Consider the following 27118-nt stretch of genomic DNA (forward strand, 5'->3'; position numbering starts at 1 on the left):
TAAACTGCTGTGAAATATATTTTTTATTAAATATTGTATTTTCAGGTGTTTGAAACTGGTGTGCAAAACCGATGTAAACATTTAATTTTTTTAAGCATAGAAATAGTCCACATAGAACCGATCTACTGCTTCATAGACTTGCTTTCAATGAGAATGACAGATCTATAACTCAAATTTAATGTGAATTTGGACAAAAGGCTTCATATTGCAGCATTAAAAACATTTCCTACAATCTTCTATCTACAGTTCTTTGGATATATTTCTACTGAATTCCATTTTTTTTTTTATACAGTACCTGTCAAAGGTTTGGACACACCTACTCATTCAAGGGTTTTTCTTTATTTTTACTATTTTCTACATTGTAGAATAATAGTGAAGACATCAAAACTATGAAATAACATATATGGAATCATGTAGTAACCAGTAGGCTACAAAGAATATAAAAGGAGAGATAACAACCATAATTTCCAGGGTTTATGAAAATATTGCTCTGTGTAGGACTTAACCCCAGCTCCAACATTCCAAAAGGGTTATGTTAAATTAAACATCTCCTCAATATTTACGAGTCTCTGTGAGATTTAAACTTTGCACAAACAAGACTACCTAAATTGATAGCAGAGCAGAGGCGAGTAGAGCGATGACTACTATGTGTGTTATTTTGTCTTGACTTGCCACTCTGACAGCAGTGACATGTTTTGACATGCCAGTCAGATTAGGCATAATTACCACTCCTCCTTCCTCCGCCTGAAAATTGTGAAACATGGTTTAAAACTCTCTTAATGTTCTAATGGCCCCTTCTGGTACCATCTGCACCACAAAGGTGAAAAATCACATTAAGCCTCAGTACAAGAACAAGTAGCAAGTCACAATCTAGATATATACAGTACCAGTCAAAAGTTTGGACACACCTACTCATTCAAGGGTTTTTCTTTATTTGTACTATTTTCCACATTGTAGAATGACAGTGAAGACATCAAAACTATGAAATAACACATATGGAATCATGTAGTACACAAAAAACCCTGGAATGAGTTGGTGTGTCCAAACTTTTGACAGGTACTGTAAATAAAACAGAGCGAGGTATAAAACAAAATGTAAACCTGCACCTTCTACCTGAGTGATCCCAGAGGGTGTATATCTTGTTGGTGAGTCTACACATATAGTGTCTGAATCAGTCCCTGATTTGGTGGGAAAGTATAAGGACCAGATTTAAACCCCTCTGCTCTAGTGCTCTCAAGCCAATATTTGTGTCTCACGTAGTCGGGGAGGTGTAGTCTGGGAGGTGTAGTCTCGGAGGAGGGTCTTTTGGGATGGGAAAGACCAGCCTCTTCCTGAGTGAGTATGCAGGCTGGGGCATCTGCTTCCTGGTGCCATGGTTATCACTCTTACTGCTGACATCATCGTTCACCTTGGTCAGGATGGACAGCAAGTCATACCCACTGGACGGAGAGAAAGAACAATGAGAGGAAATTCAATCTGATAATGATTTACCAACCATACGCTGACATCTGTATGTTATTGTCCAGTGTTTACTGATGTTTTCAAAGAGGATGTCAGAATGACACAATATAAAGAAACCATGCACATCTGAGCACTAACCTGGAAACCATGTTGATGAGGTTCTGGAACCAACCTGGGAACCAAGTTGATGAGGTTCTGGCAATAACCTGGGAACCATGTTGATGAGGTTCTGACACTAACCTGGGAACCATGTTAATGAGGTTCTGGCACTAACCTGGGAACCAAGTTGATGAGGTTCTGGCACTAACCTGAGAACCAAGTTGATGAGGTTCTGGCACAAACCTGGGAACAATGTTGATGAGGTTCTGGAACTAACCTGGGAACCAAGTTTATGAGGTTCTGGAACTAACCTGGGAACCAAGTTGATGAGGTTCTGGAACTAACCTGGGAACCATGTTGATGAGGTTCTGGCACTAACCTGGGAACCATGTTGATGAGGTTCTGGAACTAACCTGGGAACCAAGTTGATGAGGTTCTGGCACTAACCTGGGAACCATGTTGATGGGGTTCTGGAACTAACCTGGGAACCAAGTTGATGAGGTTCTGGAACTAACCTGGGAACCAAGTTGATGAGGTTCTGGAACCAACCTGGGAACCAAGTTGATGAGGTTCTGGAACTAACCTGGGAACCAAGTTGATGAGGTTCTGACACTAACCTGGGAACCACGTAGATGAGGTTCTGGCACTAACCTGGGAACCATGTTGATGAGGTTCTGGAACTAACCTGGGAACCAAGTTGATGAGGTTCTGACACTAACCTGGGAACCATGTTGATGAGGTTCTGGCACTAACCTGGGAACCAAGTTGATGAGGTTCTGGCACTAACCTGGGAACCAAGTTGATGAGGTTCTGGCACTAACCTGGGAACCATGTTGATGAGGTTCTGGAACTAACCTGGGAACCAAGTTGATGAGGTTCTGGCACTAACCTGGGAACCATGTTGATGAGGTTCTGGACCTAACCTGGGAACCAAGTTGATGAGGTTCTGGCACTAACCTGGGAACCATGTTGATGAGGTTCTAGAACTAACCTGGGAACCAAGTTGATGAGGTTCTGGAACTAACCTGGGAACCAAGTTGATGAGGTTCTGGAACTAACCTGGGATCCAAATTGATGAGGTTCTGGAACTAACCTGGGAACCAAGTTGATGAGGTTCTGGAACTAACCTGGGAACCAAGTTGATGATGTTCTGGAACTAACCTGGGAACCAAGTTGATGAGGTTCTGGAACTAACCTGGGAACCATGTTGACGAGGTTCTGGAACTAACCTGGGAACCATGTTGATGAGGTTCTGGAACTAACCTGGGAACCAAGTTGATGAGGTTCTGACACTAACCTGTGAACCATGTTGATGAGGTTCTGGCACTAACCTGGGAACCAAGTTGATGAGGTTCTGGAACTAACCTGGGAACCAAGTTGATGAGGTTCTGGCACTAACCTGGGAACCATGTTGATGAGGTTCTGGAACTAACCTGGGAACCAAGTTGATGAGGTTCTGGCACTAACCTGGGAACCATGTTGATGAGGTTCTGGAACTAACCTGGGAACCAAGTTGATGAGGTTCTGGCACTAACCTGGGAACCATGTTGATGAGGTTCTGGAACTAACCTGGGAACCAAGTTGATGAGGTTCTGGAACTAACCTGGGAACCAAGTTGATGAGGTTCTGGAACTAACCTGGGAACCAAGTTGATGAGGTTCTGGAACTAACCTGGGAACCATGTTGATGAGGTTCTGGAACTAACCTGGGAACCATGTTGATGAGGTTCTGGAACTAACCTGGGAACCATGTTGATGAGGTTCTGGCACTAACCTGGGAACCATGTTGATGAGGTTGTGGAACTAACCTGGGAACCAAGTTGATGAGGTTCTGGCACTAACCTGGGAACCATGTTGATGGGGTTCTGGAACTAACCTGGGAACCAAGTTGATGAGGTTCTGGAACTAACCTGGGAACCAAGTTGATGAGGTTCTGGAACCAACCTGGGAACCAAGTTGATGAGGTTCTGGAACTAACCTGGGAACCAAGTTGATGAGGTTCTGACACTAACCTGGGAACCACGTAGATGAGGTTCTGGCACTAACCTGGGAACCATGTTGATGAGGTTCTGGAACTAACCTGGGAACCAAGTTGATGAGGTTCTGACACTAACCTGGGAACCATGTTGATGAGGTTCTGGCACTAACCTGGGAACCATGTTGATGAGGTTCTGGAACTAACCTGGAAACCAAGTTGATGAGGTTCTGGCACTAACCTGGGAACCATGTTGATGAGGTTCTGGAACTAACCTGGGAACCATGTTGATGAGGTTCTGGAACTAACCTGGGAACCAAGTTGATGAGGTTCTGGAACTAACCTGGGAACCATGTTGATGAGGTTCTGGAACTAACCTGGGAACCATGTTGATGAGGTTCTGGAACTAACCTGGGAACCATGTTGATGAGGTTCTGGAACTAACCTGGGAACCAAGTTGATGAGGTTCTGGAACTAACCTGGGAACCAAGTTGATGAGGTTCTGACACTAACCTGGGAACCATGTTGATGAGGTTCTGACACTAACCTGGGAACCATGTTGATGAGGTTCTGGCACTAACCTGGGAACCATGTTGATGAGGTTCTGGCACTAACCTGGGAACCAAGTTGATGAGGTTCTGACACTAACCTGGGAACCATGTTGATGAGGTTCTGGCACTAACCTGGGAACCAAGTTGATGAGGTTCTGGAACTAACCTGGGAACCAAGTTGATGAGGTTCTGGCACTAACCTGGGAACCATGTTGATGAGGTTCTGGAACTAACCTGGGAACCAAGTTGATGAGGTTCTGGCACTAACCTGGGAACCATGTTGATGAGGTTCTGGAACTAACCTGGGAACCAAGTTGATGAGGTTCTGGCACTAACCTGGGAACCATGTTGATGAGGTTCTAGAACTAACCTGGGAACCAAGTTGATGAGGTTCTGGAACTAACCTGGGAACCAAGTTGATGAGGTTCTGGAACTAACCTGGGATCCAAATTGATGAGGTTCTGGAACTAACCTGGGAACCAAGTTGATGAGGTTCTGGAACTAACCTGGGAACCAAGTTGATGATGTTCTGGAACTAACCTGGGAACCAAGTTGATGAGGTTCTGGAACTAACCTGGGAACCAAGTTGATGAGGTTCTGGCACTAACCCGGGAACCAAGTTGATGAGGTTCTGGAACTAACCTGGGAACCAAGTTGATGAGGTTCTGGAACTAACCTGGGAACCAAGTTGATGAGGTTCTGGAACTAACCTGGGAACCAAGTTGATGAGGTTCTGGAACTAACCTGGGAACCATGTTGATGAGGTTCTGGAACTAACCTGGGAACCAAGTTGATGAGGTTCTGGAACTAACCTGGGAACCAAGTTGATGAGGTTCTGGAACTAACCTGGAAACCAAGTTGATGAGGTTCTGGAACTAACCTGGGAACCACGTTGATGAGGTTCTGGAACTAACCTGGGAACCAAGTTGATGAGGTTCTGGAACTAACCTGGAAACCAAGTTGATGAGGTTCTGGCACAACGACTGGATGAACCAAGTGCCCTGCCTCTTGTCTCTAAAAGAGGCAAAGTGAGGGACGGTGGCCATGCCCAGAAGGAAGTCGGCATCAGAGGGAATGGAGTCTCTGGGTACCACTGCATCAGTGCAGATAGAGCTGGTGGTAGTAGAGCCATCAGCGCCTGGGCAATCGGACTGGATGAACACTGGCTGTTGTTCATTGATGCCCTGACAGGCCTGGATAAAGAACAGTTTGGGCTTTCCCCTCAGTGAGCTGCACTCCAGTCCAGAGAAGGGCTCTGTGAGCTCCCTGACTCTGACCTTCAGCCCATCCACCCCATAAACACATCCCTCCAGCCCGTGGCTCAGAACGCAGCACACCAGGCAGTCCATCTGGCTGTGGTCACGGCTGCGGAGCTCCGCAACTAGAGACAGTAACTGCTCCCGGCTGCAGTCTGGCTCAATCTGCGTTTCAAAGCCCAGCCTGTTATGCAGATGAATGAGGACCCAAAAGCGACGTAATAGTAACAGAGTCTTTATTCCAGTATAAAACAAATAATGATACTCCTGGATATAAATCAATGGAAATCCAAAACAGGAAACTGAAATCCTCTCGTCAATAGAGAGGAACGACTGGAGACGCGACCACAGACTGCAGGTCGCTTCAGGAAGGCACAGGCCGTAGCTGACATAGACACCTGCTCACACGCAGCATCTGAAGAAGGCAAAAGAACACGACAGGGCGGAACAAGACACAGGAACTGCAAACATCAAACAAGAATCCGACAAGGACAGGAGCGGAAAACAGAGGGAGAAATAGGGACTCTAATCAGAGGGCAAAATAGGGGACAGGTGTGAAAGAGTAAATGAGGTCGTAGGGAGAATGAGAAACAGCTGGGAGCATGAACGGAACGATAGAGAGAGAGAAAGAGAAAGAACCTAATAAGACCAGCAGAGGGAAGCACAGGGACAAGACATGATCAAAGACAAAACATGACAGTACCCCCCCACTCACCGAGCGCCTCCTGGCGCACTCGAGGAGGAACCCTGGCGGCAACGAAGGAAATCATCGATCAACGAACGGTCCAGCACGTCCCGAGATGGAACCCAACTCCTCTCCTCAGGACCGTAACCCTCCCAATCCACTAAGTACTGGTGACCACGTCCCCGAGAACGCATGTCCATGATCTTCCGTACCTTGTAAATAGGAGCGCCCTCGACAAGGACGGGGGGGGGGGAGGGAAGACGAACGGGGGCGCGAAGAAAAGGCTTGACACAGGAGACATGGAAGACAGGGTGGACGCGACGAAGATGTTGCGGAAGAAGCAGTCGCACAGCGACAGGATTGACGACCTGAGAGACACGGAACGGACCAATGAACCGCGGAGTCAACTTGCGAGAAGCTGTCGTAAGGGGAAGGTTACGAGTGGAAAGCCACACTCTCTGACCGCGACAATACCTAGGACTCTTAATCCTACGCTTATTGGCGGCTCTCACAGTCTGCGCCCTGTAACGGCAAAGTGCAGACCTGACCCTCCTCCAGGTGCGCTCACAACGTTGGACAAAAGCCTGAGCGGAGGGAACGCTGGACTCGGCGAGCTGGGACGAAAACAGAGGAGGCTGGTAGCCAAGACTACTCTGAAACGGGGACAGCCCGGTAGCAGACGAAGGAAGCGAGTTGTGAGCGTACTCAGCCCAGGGGAGCTGTTCTGCCCAAGACGCAGGGTTTCGAAACGAAAGGCTGCGTAAAATGCGACCAATCGACTGATTGGCCCTTTCTGCTTGACCGTTAGACTGGGGATGAAACCCGGAAGAGAGACTGACGGAAGCACCAATCAAACGACAGAACTCCCTCCAAAACTGTGACGTGAATTGCGGACCTCTGTCTGAAACGGCGTCTAACGGGAGGCCATGAATTCTGAACACATTCTCAATGATGATTTGTGCCGTCTCCTTAGCGGAAGGAAGCTTAGCGAGGGGAATGAAATGTGCCGCCTTAGAGAACCTATCGATAACCGTAAGAATCACAGTCTTCCCCGCAGACGAAGGCAGACCGGTAATAAAGTCTAAGGCGATGTGAGACCATGGTCGAGAAGGAATGGGAAGCGGTCTGAGACGACCGGCAGGAGGAGAGTTACCTGACTTAGTCTGCGCGCAGTCCGAACAAGCAGCCACGAAACGACGCGTGTCCCGCTCCTGAGTAGGCCACCAAAACCGCTGGCGAATAGAAGCAAGCGTACCCCGAACGCCGGGGTGGCCAGCTAACTTGGCAGAGTGAGCCCACTGAAGAACAGCCAGACGAGTAGAGACAGGAACGAACAGAAGGTTACTAGGACAAGCGCGCGGCGACGCAGTGTGAGTGAGTGCTTGCTTTACCTGTCTCTCAATTCCCCAGACAGTCAACCCGACAACACGCCCTTCAGGGAGAATCCCCTCGGGGTCGGTAGAAGCCACAGAAGAACTAAAGAGACGGGATAAGGCATCAGGCTTGGTGTTCTTATTTCCCGGACGATAGGAAATCACGAACTCGAAACGAGCGAAAAACAACGCCCAACGAGCTTGACGTGCATTAAGTCGTTTGGCCGAACGGATGTACTCAAGGTTCTTATGGTCAGTCCAAACGACAAAAGGGACGGTCGCCCCCTCCAACCACTGTCGCCATTCGCCTATGGCTAAGCGGATGGCGAGCAGTTCGCGGTTACCCACATCATAGTTGCGTTCCGATGGCGACAGGCGATGAGAAAAGTAAGCGCAAGGATGGACCTTATCGTCAGACTGGAAGCGCTGAGACAGAATGGCTCCCACGCCCACCTCTGAAGCGTCAACCTCGACAATGAATTGTTTAGTGACGTCAGGAGTAACAAGGATAGGAGCGGATGTAAAACGCTTCTTGAGGAGATCAAAAGCTCCCTGGGCGGAACCGGACCACTTAAAGCAAGTCTTGACAGAAGTCAGAGCGGTGAGAGGGGCAGCCACTTGACCGAAATTACGAATGAAACGCCGATAGAAATTAGCGAAACCGAGAAAACGCTGCAACTCGACACGTGACTTAGGGACGGGCCAATCGCTGACAGCCTGGACCTTAGCGGGATCCATCTGAATGCCTTCAGCGGAAATAACAGAACCGAGAAAAGTGACAGAGGAGACATGAAAGGCGCACTTCTCAGCCTTCACGTAGAGACAATTCTCTAAAAGGCGCTGGAGTACACGTCGAACGTGCTGAACATGAATCTCGAGTGACGGTGAAAAAATCAGGATATCGTCAAGGTAAACGAAAACAAAAATGTTCAGCATGTCTCTCAGTACATCATTAACTAATGCCTGAAAGACAGCTGGAGCATTAGCGAGACCGAACGGCAGAACCCGGTATTCAAAATGCCCTAACGGAGTGTTAAACGCCGTTTTCCACTCGTCCCCCTCTCTGATGCGTACGAGATGGTAAGCGTTACGAAGGTCCAACTTAGTAAAGCACCTGGCTCCCTGCAAAATCTCGAAGGCTGACGACATAAGGGGAAGCGGATAACGATTCTTAACCGTTATGTCATTCAGCCCTCGATAATCCACGCAGGGGCGCAGAGTACCGTCCTTCTTCTTAACAAAGAAAAATCCCGCTCCGGCGGGAGAGGAAGAAGGCACCACGGTACCGGCGTCGAGAGAAACAGACAGATAATCCTCGAGAGCCTTACGTTCGGGAGCCGACAGAGAGTATAGTCTACCCCGAGGGGGAGTGGTCCCCGGAAGGAGATCAATACAACAATCATACGACCGGTGAGGAGGAAGGGAGCTGGCTCTGGACCGACTGAAGACCGTGCGCAGATCATGATATTCCTCCGGCACTCCTGTCAAATCACCAGGTTCCTCCTGAGTAGAGGGGACAGAAGACACAGGAGGGATAGCAGACATTAAACACTTCACATGACAAGAAACGTTCCAGGATAGAATAGAATTACTAGACCAATTAATAGAAGGATTATGACAAACTAGCCAGGGATGACCCAAAACAACAGGTGTAAAAGGTGAACGAAAAATCAAAAAGGAAATGGTCTCACTGTGGTTACCAGATACTGTGAGGGTTAAAGGTAGTGTCTCACATCTGATACTGGGGAGAAGACTACCATCTAAGGCGAACATGGGCGTGGGCTTCCCTAACTGTCTGAGAGGAATGTCATGTTTCCGAGCCCATGCTTCGTCCATAAAACAACCCTCAGCCCCTGAGTCTATCAAAGCACTGCAGGAAGCAGCCGAACCGGTCCAGCGTAGATGGACCGACAAGGTAGTACAGGATCTTGATGGAGAGACCTGAGTAGTAGCGCTCACCAGTAGCCCTCCGCTTACTGATGAGCTCTGGCTTTTACTGGACATGACATGACAAAATGTCCAGCAGAACCGCAATAGAGGCAAAGGCGGTTGGTGATTCTCCGTTCCCTCTCCTTAGTCGAGATGCGAATACCTCCCAGCTGCATGGGCTCAGTCTCTGAGCCGGTGGGAGGAGATGGTTGAGATGCGGAGAGGGGAAGCACCGTTAACGCGAGCTCTCTTCCACGAGCTCGATGACGAAGATCTATCCGTCGTTCTATGCGGATGGCGAGTGCAATCAAAGAGTCCACGCTGGAAGGAACCTCCCGGGAGAGAATCTCATCCTTAACCTCAGCGTGAAGTCCCTCCAGAAAACGAGCGAGCAACGCCGGCTCGTTCCAGTCACTGGAGGCAGCAAGAGTGCGAAACTCTATAGAGTAATCCGTTATGGATCGATCACCTTGACATAGGGAAGCCAGGGCCCTGGAAGCCTCCTTCCCAAAAACTGAACGATCAAAAACCCGTATCATCTCCTCTTTAAAGTTCTGATAATCGTTAGAACACTCAGCCCTTGCCTCCCAGATAGCTGTGCCCCACTCCCGAGCCCGACCAGTAAGGAGTGATATGACGTAAGCGATCCGAGCTCTCTCTCTTGAGTACGTGTTGGGCTGGAGAGAGAACACAATATCACACTGGGTGAGAAAGGAGCGACACTCAGTGGGCTGCCCAGAGTAACATGGTGGGTTATTAACCCTAGGTTCCGGAGACTCGGAAGACCAGGAAGTAGCTGGTGGCACGAGACGAAGACTCTGAAACTGTCCAGAGAGATCGGAGACCTGAGCGGCCAGGGTCTCAACGGCATGACGAGCAGCAAACAATTCCTGCTCGTGTCTGCCGAGCATAGCTCCCTGGAACTCGACGGCAGTGTTGAGAGAATCCGTAGTCGCTGGGTCCATTCTTGGTCGGATTCTTCTGTTATGCAGATGAATGAGGACCCAAAAGCGACGTAATAGTAACAGAGTCTTTATTCCAGTATAAAACAAATAATGATACTCCTGGATATAAATCAATGGAAATCCAAAACAGGAAACTGAAATCCTCTCGTCAATAGAGAGGAACGACTGGAGACGCGACCACAGACTGCAGGTCGCTTCAGGAAGGCACAGGCCGTAGCTGACATAGACACCTGCTCACACGCAGCATCTGAAGAAGGCAAAAGAACACGACAGGGCGGAACAAGACACAGGAACTGCAAACATCAAACAAGAATCCGACAAGGACAGGAGCGGAAAACAGAGGGAGAAATAGGGACTCTAATCAGAGGGCAAAATAGGGGACAGGTGTGAAAGAGTAAATGAGGTCGTAGGGAGAATGAGAAACAGCTGGGAGCATGAACGGAACGATAGAGAGAGAGAAAGAGAAAGAACCTAATAAGACCAGCAGAGGGAAGCACAGGGACAAGACATGATCAAAGACAAAACATGACACAGCCACTCAAACACACTCACCAAACTGCCTGAGATACAAACACATAGAGGTACATGGGGATTGTGATTTAGGCCTGGTTCTACAAACAAATTAAAAGTATTTCACTATTTCAAGAATAACATGTACAGTTGAAGTCAGAAGTTTACATACACCTTAGCCAAATACATTTAAACTCAGTTTTTCACAATTCCTGACATTTAATCTGAGTAAAAATTCCCTGTCTTAGGTCAGTTAGGATCACTTTATTTTAAGAATGTGAATTGTCAGAATAATAGTAGAGAGAATGATTTATTTCAGCTTTTATATTTTTCATCACATTTCCAGTGGGTCAGAAGTTTACATACACTCAATAAGTATTTGGTAGCATTGCCTTTAAATTGTTTAACTTGGGTCAAACAATTTGGGTAGCTTTCCACAAGCTTCCCACAATAAGTTGGGTCCACAGTTTTGGCCCATTCCTCCTGACAGAGCTGGTGTAACTGAGTCAGGTTTGTAGGCCTCCTTGCTCGCAAACGTTTTTTCAGTTCTGCCCACAAATTCTCTATGGGATTGAGGTCAGGGCTTTGCGATGGCCACTCCAATACCTTGACTTTGTTGTTCTTAAGCCATTTTGCCACAACATTGGAAGTATGCTCAGGGTCATCGTCCATTTGAAAGACCCATTTGCGACCAAGCTTTAACTTCCTGACTGATGTCCTGAGATGTTGCTTCAGTATATCCACATTATTTTCCTTCCTCATAATGCCATCTATTTTGTGAAGTGCACCAGTCCCTCCTGCAGCAAAGCACCCCCACAACATGATGCTGCCATCCCCGTGCTTCACGGTTGGAATGGTGTTCTTCGGCTTGCAAGACTCCCCCTTTTTCCTCCAAACATAACGATGGTCATTATGGCCAAACAGTTCTATTTTTGTTTCATCAGACCAGAGGACATTTCTCCAAAAAGTAAGATCTTTGTCCCATCTGCAGTTGCAAACCGTAGTCTGGCTTTTTTATGGTGGTTTTGGAGCAGTGGCTTCTTCCTTGCTGAGCGGCCTTTCAGGTTACGTCGATATAGGACTCGTTTTACTGTGGATATAGATACTTTTGTACCTGTTTCCTCCAGCAAGGTCCTTTGTTGTTGTTCTGGGATTGATTTTCACTTTTCGTACCAAAGTACGTTCATCTCTAGGAGACAGAACGCGTCTCCTTCCTGATCGGTGTTTATACTTGCGTACTATTGTTTGTACAGATGAACGTGGTACCTTCAGGCATTTGGAAATTGCTCCCAAGGATGAACCAGACTTGTGGAGGTCTACAATTTTCTTCTGAGGTCTTGGCTGATTTATTTTGATTTTCGCATGATGTCAAGCAAAGAGGCCCTGAAGTTAGGCCTTGAAATACATCCACAGTTATACCTCCAATTGACTCAAATGATGTCAATTAGACTATCAGAAGATTCTAAAGCCATGACATAATTTTCTGGAATTTTCCATGCTGTTTAAAGGCACAGTCAACTTAGTGTATGTAAACTTCTGACCCACTGGAATTGTGATACAGTGTGAAATAATAATAAGTGAAATAAGTGAAATAATCTATCCGTAAACAATTGTTGGAAAAATTACTTGTGTCATGCACAAAGTAGATGTCCTAACCGACTTGCCAAAACTATAGTTTGTTAACAAGTTTTAATGACTCCAACCTAAGTGTATGTAAACTTCCAACCTCAACTGTCACAAATATCTTACTTTCATCAACCTGTGTTCCCTCTCTATTGTTTAGGAGTTTTGGAGAATTTTTGAAGTTGTAGTTGTTAATTATCAGACAGTAACCTCTCTTTCGTCCTGTCATGGCATATTCTCCCACTTCCTACAGAAAGAAAACATGCATAAATAATTAATAAATCCAGTTAAGGACAGCATCATCCATAATCCCCAAAACTGCTACTGTACCTCAAATAATCTATACAATACCCAGTCAGTTTTCAGTAAAAGCATGTGCTGACAAGACTTTGTCAATGCTCATTTAAAAAAGGTCAGTATCAGAGAGACCTCTTTTGTGGTGTTTCCTGTCTGACGATTTGCAGGGTCAAAGTTCTTATGGTGTCCACATGAGGGTACGGATGAAACATGGTGATTCTCTATGGGAGAGAAGACATGGATCAGGTAAGAATGAATCAATTGTCACGTTCGTCGTATGAATCGGACCAAGGCGCAGCGTGGTATACGTACATTCTTATTTATTAAAAGAATGAACACTGAACAAACTAACCAAAATAACAAAACGACACGTGAAGCTATACAAAACGAGTGCTGACAGGCAACTACACAAAGACAAGAACCCACGAACACCAAAGGGAAAATGGCTACCTAAATATGATCCCCAATCAGAGACAACGATAAACAGCTGCCTCTGATTGGGAACCATATCAGGCCACCATAGACATACAAATCACCTAGACCTACAAAAACCCCAGACATACAAAAACCCCTAGACAATACAAAAACTAACGTACCCACCCTAGTCACACCCTGACCTCACCAAAATATAAAGAAAACAGAGATATCTCAGGTCAGGGCGTGACATCAATGATATGGCTAACAGTTAACAGTGATGCCGATGAGCAGAGTAGGAGAGGGGACAGTCTACAGGCCCCTTTTGTATGCTGAACAAAAATATGAAATGCAAAAATGCAACAATTTAAACGATTTTACTGAGTTACAGTTCATATAAGTCAATTGAAATACATTTATTAGGCCCTAAACTACGGATTTCACATGATTGGGAACCAAGTTGATGAGGTTCTGGAACTAACCTGGGAACCAAGTTGTTGAGGTTCTGGAACTAACCTGGAAACCAAGTTGATGAGGTTCTGGAACTAATCTGGGAACCATGTTGATGAGGTTCTGGAACTAACCTGGGATTTCACATAGGCACAGCCAGGAGCCAAACCCACCCAATCAGAATGCGTTTTTCCCCACAAAAGGGCTTCATTAAAGTCAGAAATACTCCTCCGTTTCATCAGCTGTCCGGGTGGCTGGTCTCAGATGATCCCGCAGGTGAAGAAGCCGGATGTGGAGGTCCTGGGCTGGCGTGGTTACATGTGGTCTCCGGTTGTGAGGCTGGTTGAACGTACTGCTAAATTCTCTAAGATGGCGTTAGAGGCGGCTTATGGTAGAGAAAGAACATTCAATTCTCTGGCAACAGCTCTGGTGGACATTCCTGCAGTCAGCATGTCAATTGCACGCTCCCTAAAAACTTGAGACATCTGTGGCATTGTGTTGTGTGACAAAGCTGCACATTTTAGAATGTCCTTTTATTGTCCCCAGCACAAGGTGCACCTGTACTTGCTGTTTAATCAGCTTCTTGATATGCTGCACCTGCCAGGTGGATGGATTATTTTTGGCAAAGGAGAAATGCTCACTAACAGGGATGTCAACAAATTTCTGCACAAAATTTGAGAGAAATAAGCTTTTTGTGTCTATGGAACATTTCTGGGATCTTTTATTTAAGCTCATGAAACCAACACTTTACATGTTGCGTTTATATATTCTTTCAGTATAGATTGGCATTCTAAATTATATGAACTGACCTTGGCTGAGAGCAGCATTGTTGTCCCCACTGGTACTTAGGAGACCCAGCCTATGTGAAAGTACTGCATCCGCTGTATCTGAGACCCTCCGAACATCTGGTGTGTGAGCAGACCAAGATGACACAACAAAGGTTTTGTGAGTTCTGTACTGTACTCCAATACAGAGAAAAATGTGCTGAGCCACACCTTGTTCAGTGTAGGACTCACCCAGAGCGGTGTCAGCTGGATTCAGAGTGGACACCTGTGGAAGGAAGTAGAGGGAATAATTAGTGACTACACAGACATGAGGGATGGACGTAGCCTCTGGTCTAAAGACACGCGGTAGGTCCAATGCAGCATAAATAAGTGTGTCTCAAAACCTGGACTGAACATTAGACACAGACCTCAGTTGAAGGCTGTGACCCTGAACATTAGTCACTGACCTCAGCTGAACGCTGTGACCCTGAACATTAGTCACTGACCTCAGCTGAACGCTGTGACCCTGAACATTAGTCACTGACCTCAGCTGAACGCTGTGACCCTGAACATTAGTCACTGACATCAGTTGAAGGCTGTGACCCTGAACATTAGTCACTGACATCAGTTGAAGGCTGTGACCCTGAACATTAGTCACTGACCTCAGTTGAAGGCTGTGACCCTGAACATTAGTCACCGACCTCAGCTGAAGGCTGTGACCCTGAACATTAGTCACTGACCTCAGCTGAAGGCTGTGACCCTGAACATTAGTCACCGACCTCAGCTGAAGGCTGTGACCCTGAACATTAGTCACCGACCTCAGTTGAAGGCTGTGACCCTGAACATTAGTCACTGACCTCAGTTGAAGGCTGTGACCCTGAACATTAGTCACTGACCTCAGCTGAACGCTGTGACCCTGAACATTAGTCACTGACCTCAGTTGAAGGCTGTGACCCTGAACATTAGTCACTGACCTCAGTTGAAGGCTGTGACCCTGAACATTAGTCACTGACCTCAGCTGAACGCTGTGACCCTGAACATTAGTCACTGACCTCAGCTGAACGCTGTGACCCTGAACATTAGTCACTGACATCAGTTGAAGGCTGTGACCCTGAACATTAGTCACTGACATCAGTTGAAGGCTGTGACCCTGAACATTAGTCACTGACCTCAGTTGAAGGCTGTGACCCTGAACATTAGTCACTGACCTCAGTTGAAGGCTGTGACCCTGAACATTAGTCACCGACCTCAGCTGAAGGCTGTGACCCTGAACATTAGTCACTGACCTCAGCTGAAGGCTGTGACCCTGAACATTAGTCACCGACCTCAGCTGAAGGCTGTGACCCTGAACATTAGTCACCGACCTCAGTTGAAGGCTGTGACCCTGAACATTAGTCACTGACCTCAGTTGAAGGCTGTGACCCTGAACATTAGTCACCGACCTCAGTTGAAGGCTGTGACCCTGAACATTAGTCACTGACCTCAGTTGAAGGCTGTGACCCTGAACATTAGTCACCGACCTCAGTTGAAGGCTGTGACCCTGAACATTAGTCACCGACCTCAGCTGAAGGCTGTGACCCTGAACATTAGTCACTGACCTCAGCTGAAGACTGTGACCCTGAACGATAGCTAGCCAGAAGCTAATCTGTAGCTGCCCCGAAATTAGCCGGTTTGCTGGCTAGCGTTGGTGTTTCAGCTGCCCACGTTTAGTGGTCATCAGCTATTCCTTTAGCTCGATAATCTACCGGCACTTTTGTGCAACGCGACTCGGACCGGAGCATTCCGGGACTCTTTTTCTCTCAGTTTCCCCGGATTCCAGCCGCAGGCTCTGGACACTTGCACCTTGATTTCGCAGCTAGCTAGCTGCAAACCGTGTGACTATTGGCTTACGTCGACCCCGGAGCAAACTCAAATCATTCTGGAGCTAGCCAGCTGAGGAGTTCCATCACCATCCGGACCCGTTTCTTTTGTTGCTGCTGCAGATACGGAACCCCACCGGGCCTTCACGACTGACTGCCGCGACTGACTGCCGAAGTTATCTGCCCGAGGGATTTATCCAACTGGCACCTCCGTCCCGACGTTACCTGAACGCTCATCTGAGGCCCGCTAATCGTTAGCTGTCTTATCGGCTGCTATTTGAACAAGTATATCGGACAACTATTATTATTATTATTATTTATTTTTTATTTTTTTTTCCTTGGGTCACTATATCTATTTTGCCAATTTGGATTGATCCCCTCTACCACACGGAACCCCACTACACGGAACCCCACTAACCTACCGACGGAAACGCACGAGGTATCTACAAACAGACCTCCATCCTATGCTGCTACCGATAGCCATATACCCGGCCAGCTGTCTGGATCGCCACGACCCCAACCAACCTCTACTCACTGGACCCTTATTGATCACTCGATTAGCATGCCTCTCCTTAATGTAAATATGCCTTGTCCATTGCTGTTCTGGTTAGTGTTTATTGGCTTATTTCACTGTAGAGATTCTAGCCCTGCTCTCTATACCATATCCAACCTCTCAGTTCCACCACCCACATATGCGATGACATCACCTGGTTTCAATGATGTTTCTAGAGACAATATCTCTCTCATCATCACTCAATACCTAGGTTTACCTCCACTGTATTCACATCCTACCATACCTTTGTCTGTACATTATTCCTTTAAACTATTTTATCGCCCCCAGAAACCTCCTTTTACTCTCTGCTCTAGTAGCTCTAGGCGACCAATTCTCATAGCTTTTAGCCGTACCCTTATCCTACTCCTCCTCTGTTCCTCTGGTGATGTAGAGGTGAATCCAGGCCCTGCAGTACCTGGCTCCACTCCTATTCCCCAGGCGCTCTCTTTTGATGACTTCTGTAACCGTAATAGCCTTGGCTTCATGCATGTTAACATTAGAAGCCTCCTCCCTAAGTTTGTTTTGTTCACTGCTTTAGCACACTCTGCCAACCCGGATGTTTTAGCCGTGTCTGAATCCTGGCTTAGAAAGACCACCAAAAATTCAGACATTTTCATCCCCAATTACAAGATTTTCAGACAAGATAGAACGGCCAAAGGGGGCGGTGTTGCAATCTACTGCAAAGACTGCCTGCAGAGTTCTGTTATACTATCCAGGTCTGTTCCCAAACAATTTGAACTTCTACTTTTAAAAATCCACCTCTCTAAAAACAAGTCTCTCACCGTTGCCGCCTGCTATAGACCACCCTCTGCCCCCAGCTGTGCTCTGGACACTATATGTGAACTGATTGCCCCCCATCTATCTTCAGAGCTCGTGCTGCTAGGCGACCTAAATTTGAACATGCTCAACACCCCAGCCACCCTACAATCTAAGCTTGATGCCCTCAATCTCACACAAATTATCAATGAACCTACCAGGTACCACCCCAATTCCGTAAACACGGGTACCCTCATAGATATCATCCTAACAAACTTGCCCTCCAAATACACCTCTGCTGTTTTCAACCAAGATCTCAGCGATCACTGCCTCATTGCCTGCATCCGTAATGGGTCAGCGGTCAAACGACCTCCACTCATCACTGTCAAACGCTCCCTGAAACACTTCAGCGAGCAGGCCTTTCTAATCGACCTGGCCGGGGTATCCTGGAAGGATATTGATCTCATCCCGTCAGTAGAGGATGCCTGGTCATTTTTTTTAAAATGCCTTCCTCACCATCTTGAATAAGCATGCCCCATTCAATAACTTTAGAACCAGGAACAGATATAGCCCTTGGTTCTCTCCTGACCTGACTGCCCTTAACCAACAGAAAAACATCCTATGGCGTTCTGCATTAGCATCGAACAGCCCCCGTGATATGCAACTTTTCAGGGAAGCCAGAAACCAATATACACAGGCAGTTAGAACAGCCAAGGCTAGCTTTTTCAAGCAGAAATTTGCTTCCTGCAACACAAATTCAAAAAAGTTCTGGGACACCGTAAAGTCCATGGAGAATAAGAACACCTCCTCCCAGCTTCCAACCGCTCTGAAGATAGGAAACACTGTCACCACCGACAAATCCACTATAATTGAGAATTTCAATAAGCATTTTTCTACGGCTGGCCATGCTTTCCACCTGGCTACCCCTACCCCGGACAACAGCACTGCCCTCCCCTCTGCTACTCGCCCAAGCCTTCCCCATTTCTCTTTCTCCCAAATACAGTCAGCTGATGTTCTAAATGAGCTGCAAAATCTGGACCCTTACAAATCAGCCGGGCTAGATAATCTGGACCCTTTCTTTCTAAAACTATCTGCTGAAATTGTTGCCACCCCTATTACTAGCCTCTTCAACCTCTCTTTCGTGTCGTCTGAGATCCCCAAAGATTGGAAAGCAGCTGCGGTTATCCCCCTCTTCAAAGGGGGGGACACCCTTGACCCTAACTGCTACAGACCTATATCTATCCTACCCTGCCTTTCTAAGGTCTTCGAAAGCCAAGTCAACAAACAGATTACCGACCATTTCGAATCCCACCACACCTTCTCCGCTATGCAATCTGGTTTCAGAGCTGGTCATGGGTGCACCTCAGCCACGCTCAAGGTCATAAACGATATCGTAACCGCCATCGATAGGAAACAATACTGTGCAGCCGTATTCATTGACCTGGCCAAGGCCTTTGACTCTGTCAATCACCACATCCTCATTGGCAGACTCGACAGCCTTGGTTTCTCTAATGATTGCCTCGCCTGGTTCACCAACTACTTCTCTGATCGAGTTCAGTGTGTCAAATCGGAGGGTCTGTTGTCCGGGCCTCTGGCAGTCTCTATGGGGGTGCCACAGGGTTCAATTCTTGGACCGACTCTCTTCTCTGTTTACATCAATGATGTCGCTCTTGCTGCTGGTGATTCTCTGATCCACCTCTACGCAGACGACACTATTCTGTATACTTCTGGCCCTTCTTTTGACACTGTGTTAACAACCCTCCAGGCGAGCTTCAATGCCATACAACTCTCCTTCCGTGGCCTCCAACTGCTCTTAAATACAAGTAAAACCAAATGCATGCTCTTCAACCGATCGCTGCCTGCTCCTGCCCGCCTGTCCAACATCACTACTTTGGACGGCTCTGACTTAGAATATGTGGACAACTACAAATACCTAGGTGTCTGGTTAGACTGTAAACTCTCCTTCCAGACTCACATCAAACATCTCCAATCCAAAGTCAAATCTAGAATTGGCTTCCTATTCCGCAACAAAGCATCCTTTACTCATGCTGCCAAACATACCCTTGTAAAACTGACCATCCTACCAATCCTCGACTTCGGTGATGTCATTTACAAAATAGCCTCCAAAACCCTACTCAATAAATTGGATGCAGTCTATCACAGTGCCATCCGTTTTGTCACCAAAGCCCCATATACTACCCACCACTGCGACCTGTACACTCTCGTTGGCTGGCCCTCGCTTCATACTCGTCGCCAAACCCACTGGTTCCAGGTCATCTACAAGACCCTGCTAGGTAAAGTCCCCCCTTATCTCAGCTCGCTGGTCACCATAGCAGCACCTACCTGTAGCACGCGCTCCAGCAGGTATATCTCTCTAGTCACCCCCAAAACCAATTCTTCCTTTGGACGCCTCTCCTTCCAGTTCTCTGCTGCCAATGACTGGAACGAACTACAAAAATCTCTGAAACTGGAAACACCTATCTCCCTCACTAGCTTTAAGCACCAGCTGTCAGAGCAGCTCATAGATTACTGCACCTGTACATAACCCATCTACAATTTAGCCCAAACAACTACCTCTTTACCTACTGTATTTATTTATTAATTTATTTTGCTCCTTTGCACCCCATTATTTCTGTCTCTACTTTGCACTTTCTTCCACTGCAAACCAACCATTCCAGTGTTTTTTTAGTTTTTATTTTACTTGCTGTGTTGTACTCACTTCGCCTCCATGGCCTTTTATATTTTTATTTATTTATACATATATTTGTTTGCCTTCACCTCCCTTATCTCACCTCACTTGCTCACATTGTATATAGACTTATTTTTTTTCACTGTATTATTGACTATATGTTTGTTTTACTCCATGTGTAACTATGTGTTGTTGTATGTGTCGAACTGCTTTGCTTTATCTTGGCCAGGTCGCAATTGTAAATGAGAACGTGTTCTCAATTTGCCTACCTGGTTAAATAAAGGTTAAATAAATAAAAAATAAAAAAGTCACTGACCTCCGCTGAAGGCTGTGACCCTGAACCTTAGTCACTGACCTCAGTTGAAGGCGGTGACCCTGAATATTAGTCACTGACCTCAGTTGAAGGCTGTGAAGCTGAACATTAGTCACTGACCTCAGTTGAAGGCTGTGACCCTGAACATTAGTCACTGACCTCAGTTGAAGGCTGTGACCCTGAACATTAGTCACTGACCTCAGTTGAAGGCTGTGAAGCTGAAGAGAAGTACGAAGAGGGAAAGAACATTGTGTCAGAATGTCCACGTTGTTCGACTAAGACAAACAGGAAAATAAATGGACGCATGTTTTAGCAAATTAAATAAAAGGTTAAATGAAAAAGAAAAAAGAAATAAAAGGTTTTATAACATATTGAAGAAGATTTGACATCTACTGTAGTCACAGTTCCTACCTGATAGTCCACATGACACAGGTCTCCTTGGAAGCATGGAGACAGCCTGATGGAAAATAATAGTCATGACATTCTGTGATGATAATCAAGATGGAAACTGAGAAATGTTCATAAGGACTGGTGGATATCAAGATAATGTAAGAAATAAAGCATTCTCTGTTACCTGGTTTTCTGGAAGACATGCAGAAGAAGACCTTGGTCTTAACAATCCCACCCCTGTTTTTTGGTTTACTGGCCCTGAGTGAATATAGTATTGCATAACACATCTGAGTCATAATACTGTACTAAATCATTGACAGGCATACACAGGCAATGAAAAGGATTGTTCAGCCAGTCAGTACTTTATTAGGGAAATGAATCTGTTAGTCACTCACAGAAACTGAAACACTTACCCTGCCGTGTCTTAAACTGGTTGATTCTTGTTTTCAACATGGGGCAGACACTTCCAAATATACTTTCAACTATGTTTAGTTTTATAACACTCAAAATATCAATTTTCTCCATTTCCAGGAATACTTGCAAGGTAGTCTGAAAGAATAGAGCAAAATGTGTAAATGTCAGTTGGTCCATCAAGATGAAGCATTCTTTCTACTCATATTTCACTAAATAATATAAGTTTACTACCCTATTCTGGACAACACATGTTGAATTTCAGACTGTTTTGACGTACTCACCACGTTGTCCTCCAGTTTCCTACGAGGGAGTATGTTAACCAATAGGAACTTAATCTCTCTCAACTCGTCTTCAGTGGTGTTCTCTGACAAGTCATACAGCAGCTTTCTGCAGATGGTGGGATACAATGACTCAGACACTTTTTCAGAAAACATCATATTACAGGACAGTATTCTGTATGTGGGAAACAGTAACACAACAACATAAGTGTTTACATTTGTGTTATAAATGTAAACTTCTACTTATCGCTATTCATTTGTGGGGAAAGCTGTTGTATCCATTCAGATGTGGTAAATGAGGCCAATACAGTGCTGTAAAGTACTTAAGTAAAAAATACTTTAAAGTACTACTTAAGTCGTTTTGGGGGGTATCTGTACTTTACAATTTATATTTTTGACAACTTTTACTTAAAAAAAAACTAAATGTACTTTTTACTCCATACATTTTACTCGTTACAATTTGAATGTTTAGCAGGACAGGAAAATGGTCCAATTCACGTACTTAGCAAGAGAATTTCCCTGGTCATCCCTACTGCCTCTGATCTGGCAAACTCACTAAACACAAATGCTTAGTTTGCAAATTATGTTTTGAGTGTCCCCCTGGCTGTCTAAAATAAATAAAAATTAGGAAATCGTGCCGTCTGGTTTGCTTAATATAAGGAATTTGATGTATAGCATTTACTTTTACTCAAGTGTGACAATTAAGTACTTTTTCTACCTCTGGCCTGTATATTCACCTATAAGGAGAGATGAGGCTGCTGGTTGTTGGAAGCTGGTTGTTGAGGCCAAGCTCTCGCATCAAGCTGTGGCGCTGGATGGTGCATAGTAGATCAGCAAGCAAGTAAAGCTGATCGGTGGTTAACAGTTCTTGTTCCGTCAGAAGAGAGAAGAGTTTACTTGCTGTGGGCACTGAGCTACAGTCTTTCTCAAGCAGATCTTTGCAAAGAAAGGCAAGTGCTTGTACTTCTTCACTGCTCAGGGCTTGTTCCACCCGCAATAGCAGCTTTTGGAAATCCATCTCCTGTCGCAAAACCAATATGATGAAAACCAACATGATCACTATGTTTGATATTGATACTATAAATACATATTGTTCATTTACAATCTCAGCACATGGTAATAATATGTTGTCAGTTGAAGATATCTATCAAGTGTGTAATAAATATAGGCCTATGGATAGACCTCTTGAATAGTCCAGCAACTTTCAACCAGGGGGCTGGAGACCCAAACCAGGGTGCTGGGGACCCCTAGGTACCTCACTTTAAAATCACGGGGCTGGGTATGGGGGCAAAAATCACCTCACACTATAGAAGAGCAGGTGCTTAAGACATTTTGTCAAAGATTAGGCTCACATAATTAAATAGAATTGTAATATATATATATATTTAAATATCCATATGTCTAATTATTAGGCTAAACTATGTATGAGAATCCATGACAAGTATACATTAATTCACTCATGGCTGACCAATAAAAATGTGTTCACTGTACAGATAGACTATACCGTGTAGAATACTATGTTTACTGTTAATTCGAACAAATGCTCCCCCCCCCCCCCCCAAAAAAAAAGTAAGGAAAAGTGGCCTACCTTTCGGTAACCTGTGCGCTCGATGTTTTAAACGTGCGTCAGATATCTCACATCCACGTTTGGAGGGGTAACAAAGTAGGCTACAGGAATATCAATGTTTTCCAACGATCCGGTATTCTTCACGATGACAACCACGAGTCATTTTAGTTGATCAACAACTTGAAGTCCTTCGAGAACACAAGTACAGTACTCTCGCTTTCCTTACGCCCATTGCCAACTAGAAAGGAACATTTCTTGAAGAAAATGTGTGCGCTTGCTAGCTTGACTGTGTTTCAAACTCATAAAAGACACACTTACCCTCGGCCTCATGCTTTGGGGGAATCCCCGCGGCAATATTTGTAGTCGGTCCAAATGATTAGCTAAGGAAGGGAAGTTTGCAACGTCAGCCCCTCAGCCCTAGTTTTTAATGGAGTTTGCGAGTGTACAATTATGTTCACATCGGGACCTGAAACGCCGCCAAAAACTTAAAACCTCAAAGTCAACATACAAGTGTAAGTAAAAACGAATGTAAATAAGTTACAAATTGTGCTACTAATGCACAAACACGTATCGTAAAAGTAATTTGTTTTTGTTTGGTCAGTTTTTGGAAATTGTAGAAATAAAAAATGTTTCCTTCTTCAGAAGTTCTAGCTAGGCAGGCTAACATTAGTTAGCTAATTAATTTGCTAGCTATCATACAGTAGACGTATATTAATAATTATATAGTTAATATAAGTAGACATGCAATCATAATTGAGTGTAGCGCATATAAAGCACCCACAAGCTACCAGTGGCTGAAAACACTAGTGATGGGTCGTTCGCGAACGAGCTGGATCGCATATCAGAAGAGCAGAATCTATTTATTTAAAAAAATATAAAAAAATAAGATATGAATAATCAAAAGATTTAAATGAATAGAATTAACTAATTCAAAGAACGAAAAAAAATGATAGGCCTAAATGCTCAAGCGCACACATTCGTTCTGTCTGCTCAATCAGACACAACAGTGTCAACCAATGAACCACAGATGCGTGAGGGAGGGCCGAGTCAACTCACTCACAGTCACACACTTAGCAGCCGAGGAGACAGAGGAAGGACAGCTGTGAAAACAACAGCTGGAAAATGAGTCTGAAGCACAGTAGCATTTGGATGCATTTTAATAATGTAGACAATGTTAGAGCATAGTGTAGAATTTCCCAAAATAAAATATCATATAGAGCAGGTTCTATGCACAACCTACACCGGCATATGCGAACTGTGCACCCAACTGTGAAGCTAACTGTAGCGGAGCGTCGAGAAACTAGCGGGCCTGCTAGTGATAGTGGTGGAGAGATGTATACACTCGGTCCAGTAGCCCTACTCCGCAACCCACAGCAACGCAGTCTTCTATGGACCAGTTTATGCCAATGTCTGTAGCAAAACAAGACCAAATGGATATTGCATTGGCTAAAATGATTGCCACCGATTTCCAGCCATTTTCGATCGTGGAGGACAGGTTTTAGAAATGATAGCAATAGTCTAAATCCAATGTAGACAATTCCAAGCAGGAAAACCCGTTCAAAATCACTTATTCCACATCTGTACGAGAGCACACAGGCTTCAGTGAGGGAAAGAGTCCAAAAAGCTACTTCAGTTTGCCTTACCACTGACTGCTGGACATCAAGGGTAACCGCTTCTTACATGTCGGTTACATGTCACTTCATTGAAGATTTTTCGATGTCTAGCTGTCTTCTGGACTGCTTTGAGTTCAGCGACAGACACACCTCAGAGAACCTGGCAGAGGAACTGTTGAGAGTGGCCAGAGAATGGTAAGTAGATGGAAAAGTGGTCTGCTGTGTTAGCAACAATGCAGCTAACATAACCAAAGCCATGAACAATTTTTAAATGGACCCATCATCCATGTCTTGCCCACACAATCAACCTGATTGTAAGAGATGCTCTGAAGGTGATGAAGCCCACTGTGGACGAAGTGAAAGCAGCTGTGGAATACTTCCACAGGAGCACAGTAGGTGCTGAAAAAGTCTACACAACGCCAGATGGGGATGCCTGAGCTGAGGCCTAAACAAGACTGCACTTCAAAGTGGAATTCAACATTTTATATGTTGAAGCGGTTTCTTGAGTCAAAGGATGCCATTATCTCTACTCTGGCCATTGTCAATGCACCTGTTGATGCTCTGACCCAAGAGGAATGGGAGGTGGTGGAGGAGGTATGCCGAGTCCTGGAACCCTTTGAGCAGGTCACTGTGGAGATCAGTGGCGAGAGGTACAGTAAGCAGTTATTACTACATCATTATTTAATCCAGTATTATATATGTATATGAGCAGTAGATGAGAATGTAGTATCAGTAGACAAAACACGAACCTGAACTAACTACTGTTCTCTCTTTTCAGCTATGTGACAGCCTCAAAAATGATACTCCAGTGTATGGGTCTGCTGCGAATCACAGCCAGCCACCAGAGAGAAGAAAATGTAACCACAGGACATGTGACAGAGTTGATGGACACCCTATGTTCATCAATGGACAGAAAGTTCCACAGAATGGAATATAATCACGTGCTATCAGAAACCGCTGCACTTGACCCCAGATTTAAGAAGTTAGCCTTCAGTGATGCCAGAGCGATTGATGAGGCTCTTCAAAGAATAACCTCAGCAGCAGGGAGGGCCAGCCCCAGCAGTCAGCTGGCTCAGGCACCAGGGCAACAGGAAGAAGAGGGATCAGATGGAGCAGAAGCACCAGCAGTAGTGCCACAAACGTCTGCTGTTTGGATGCTGTTTGACGAGAGAGCAACTGGGGATGCAGCATGAAGGAATCCCTCAGCAGATGCCATAATGGAGGTCCGATCCTATTTGGAGGAGTCTGCAGATCCTCTGAGCTGGTGGAAGAACACGGCCTCTGTCTACCCACGGCTAACTAAAGTCATGACAGGGAAACTCTGCATAGTGGCCACATCCGTTCCCTCTGAGAGGGTCTTCTCGAAAACGGGACAAATAATTACTGAGAGAAGAAACCGCATCAGAGCCTCAAAAGTGAGGCAGCTTGCATTTCTGAATGTGGTCAGCAAAATATGGTCAGCATTGCTGTGCGCTGCAGGTTATAACATGTCAATAAAGAAGAGAGAGAAAAGAGGGACTAGTTTAATGTTTTAAGTGGGATGCTGCAGTTTTGCACATTGTTATTTATTTTTATTTGATATGGTGCAATATTCTATTATGTTGTTCAGATTGTATTTGTTTTGAATGGTAAGATTTATATGCACTTTGTTTATATACATTAAAAAGTTATACTTTAAATGTAAATGTTTTATAGCATTCTTTTTCATAACAAACCAATGCATTTTTAAATACATTGTGGTTAAGGTAGAGTATGATTTCATTTAATAATTTAATTTGAATTGTTTTAACACCAATTATAGTTGGTTATATTATATTTTAACACCAAACTATCGCAAACTGTTTGACTTGAAAAAATACGAAACATATATTTTTTAAAGAGCCGTTTGGGAGCCAAAAGAGCCGTCTCTTTTTGGTGAGCTGAGCCGAACAAGCCGGCTCACTGAAAGAGCCGGAACGCCCATCACTAGAAAACACAATCGTCGTGGGATGAACGAGTGACAAATTTCCAGGGCAAGGGTGATCCATTTAAAAATCAATTGTTCATCCCTTACCCTGCAAGTGTATACTTGTCAGACGTAACGATACGTCATCAGAAGTGTCCACTTAATTTGAGGGCTGAGGGGAGAGGGTGTGTCTGTTAAGTGTTTGGAATGCAACCCTTGTCTTGAAGGTTAGGAAAGCCTTACAAAGGCCCAGTGCAGTCAAAATTCTATATCATATTGTAGAACAGCTGATGAAACTAACACTGTAAAAGTGTGAAAACATTTGATCAGTGTTATTCCCTGATAGTTGCTGGTTGAAAATACATTCTACACAGGACCTTATAATGAGAA

At 45.2% G+C, this 27118-nt stretch overlaps 1 long non-coding RNA gene across 1 annotated transcript; it reads left to right on the forward strand.

Moving 5' to 3' along the window:
- Window positions 1-23780: 23780 nt before the first annotated feature.
- LOC139538979 (uncharacterized) lies at window positions 23781-26462 on the forward strand. Its single transcript, XR_011667838.1, has 2 exons — window positions 23781-25433; window positions 25562-26462. It is a non-coding gene; the product is annotated as an uncharacterized lncRNA (long non-coding RNA).
- Window positions 26463-27118: the final 656 nt, after the last annotated feature.

The sequence above is a fragment of the Salvelinus alpinus genome, chromosome 14 (genome assembly GCF_045679555.1).
Source record: "Salvelinus alpinus chromosome 14, SLU_Salpinus.1, whole genome shotgun sequence".
Classification (NCBI taxonomy): Eukaryota; Metazoa; Chordata; class Actinopteri; order Salmoniformes; family Salmonidae; genus Salvelinus; species Salvelinus alpinus.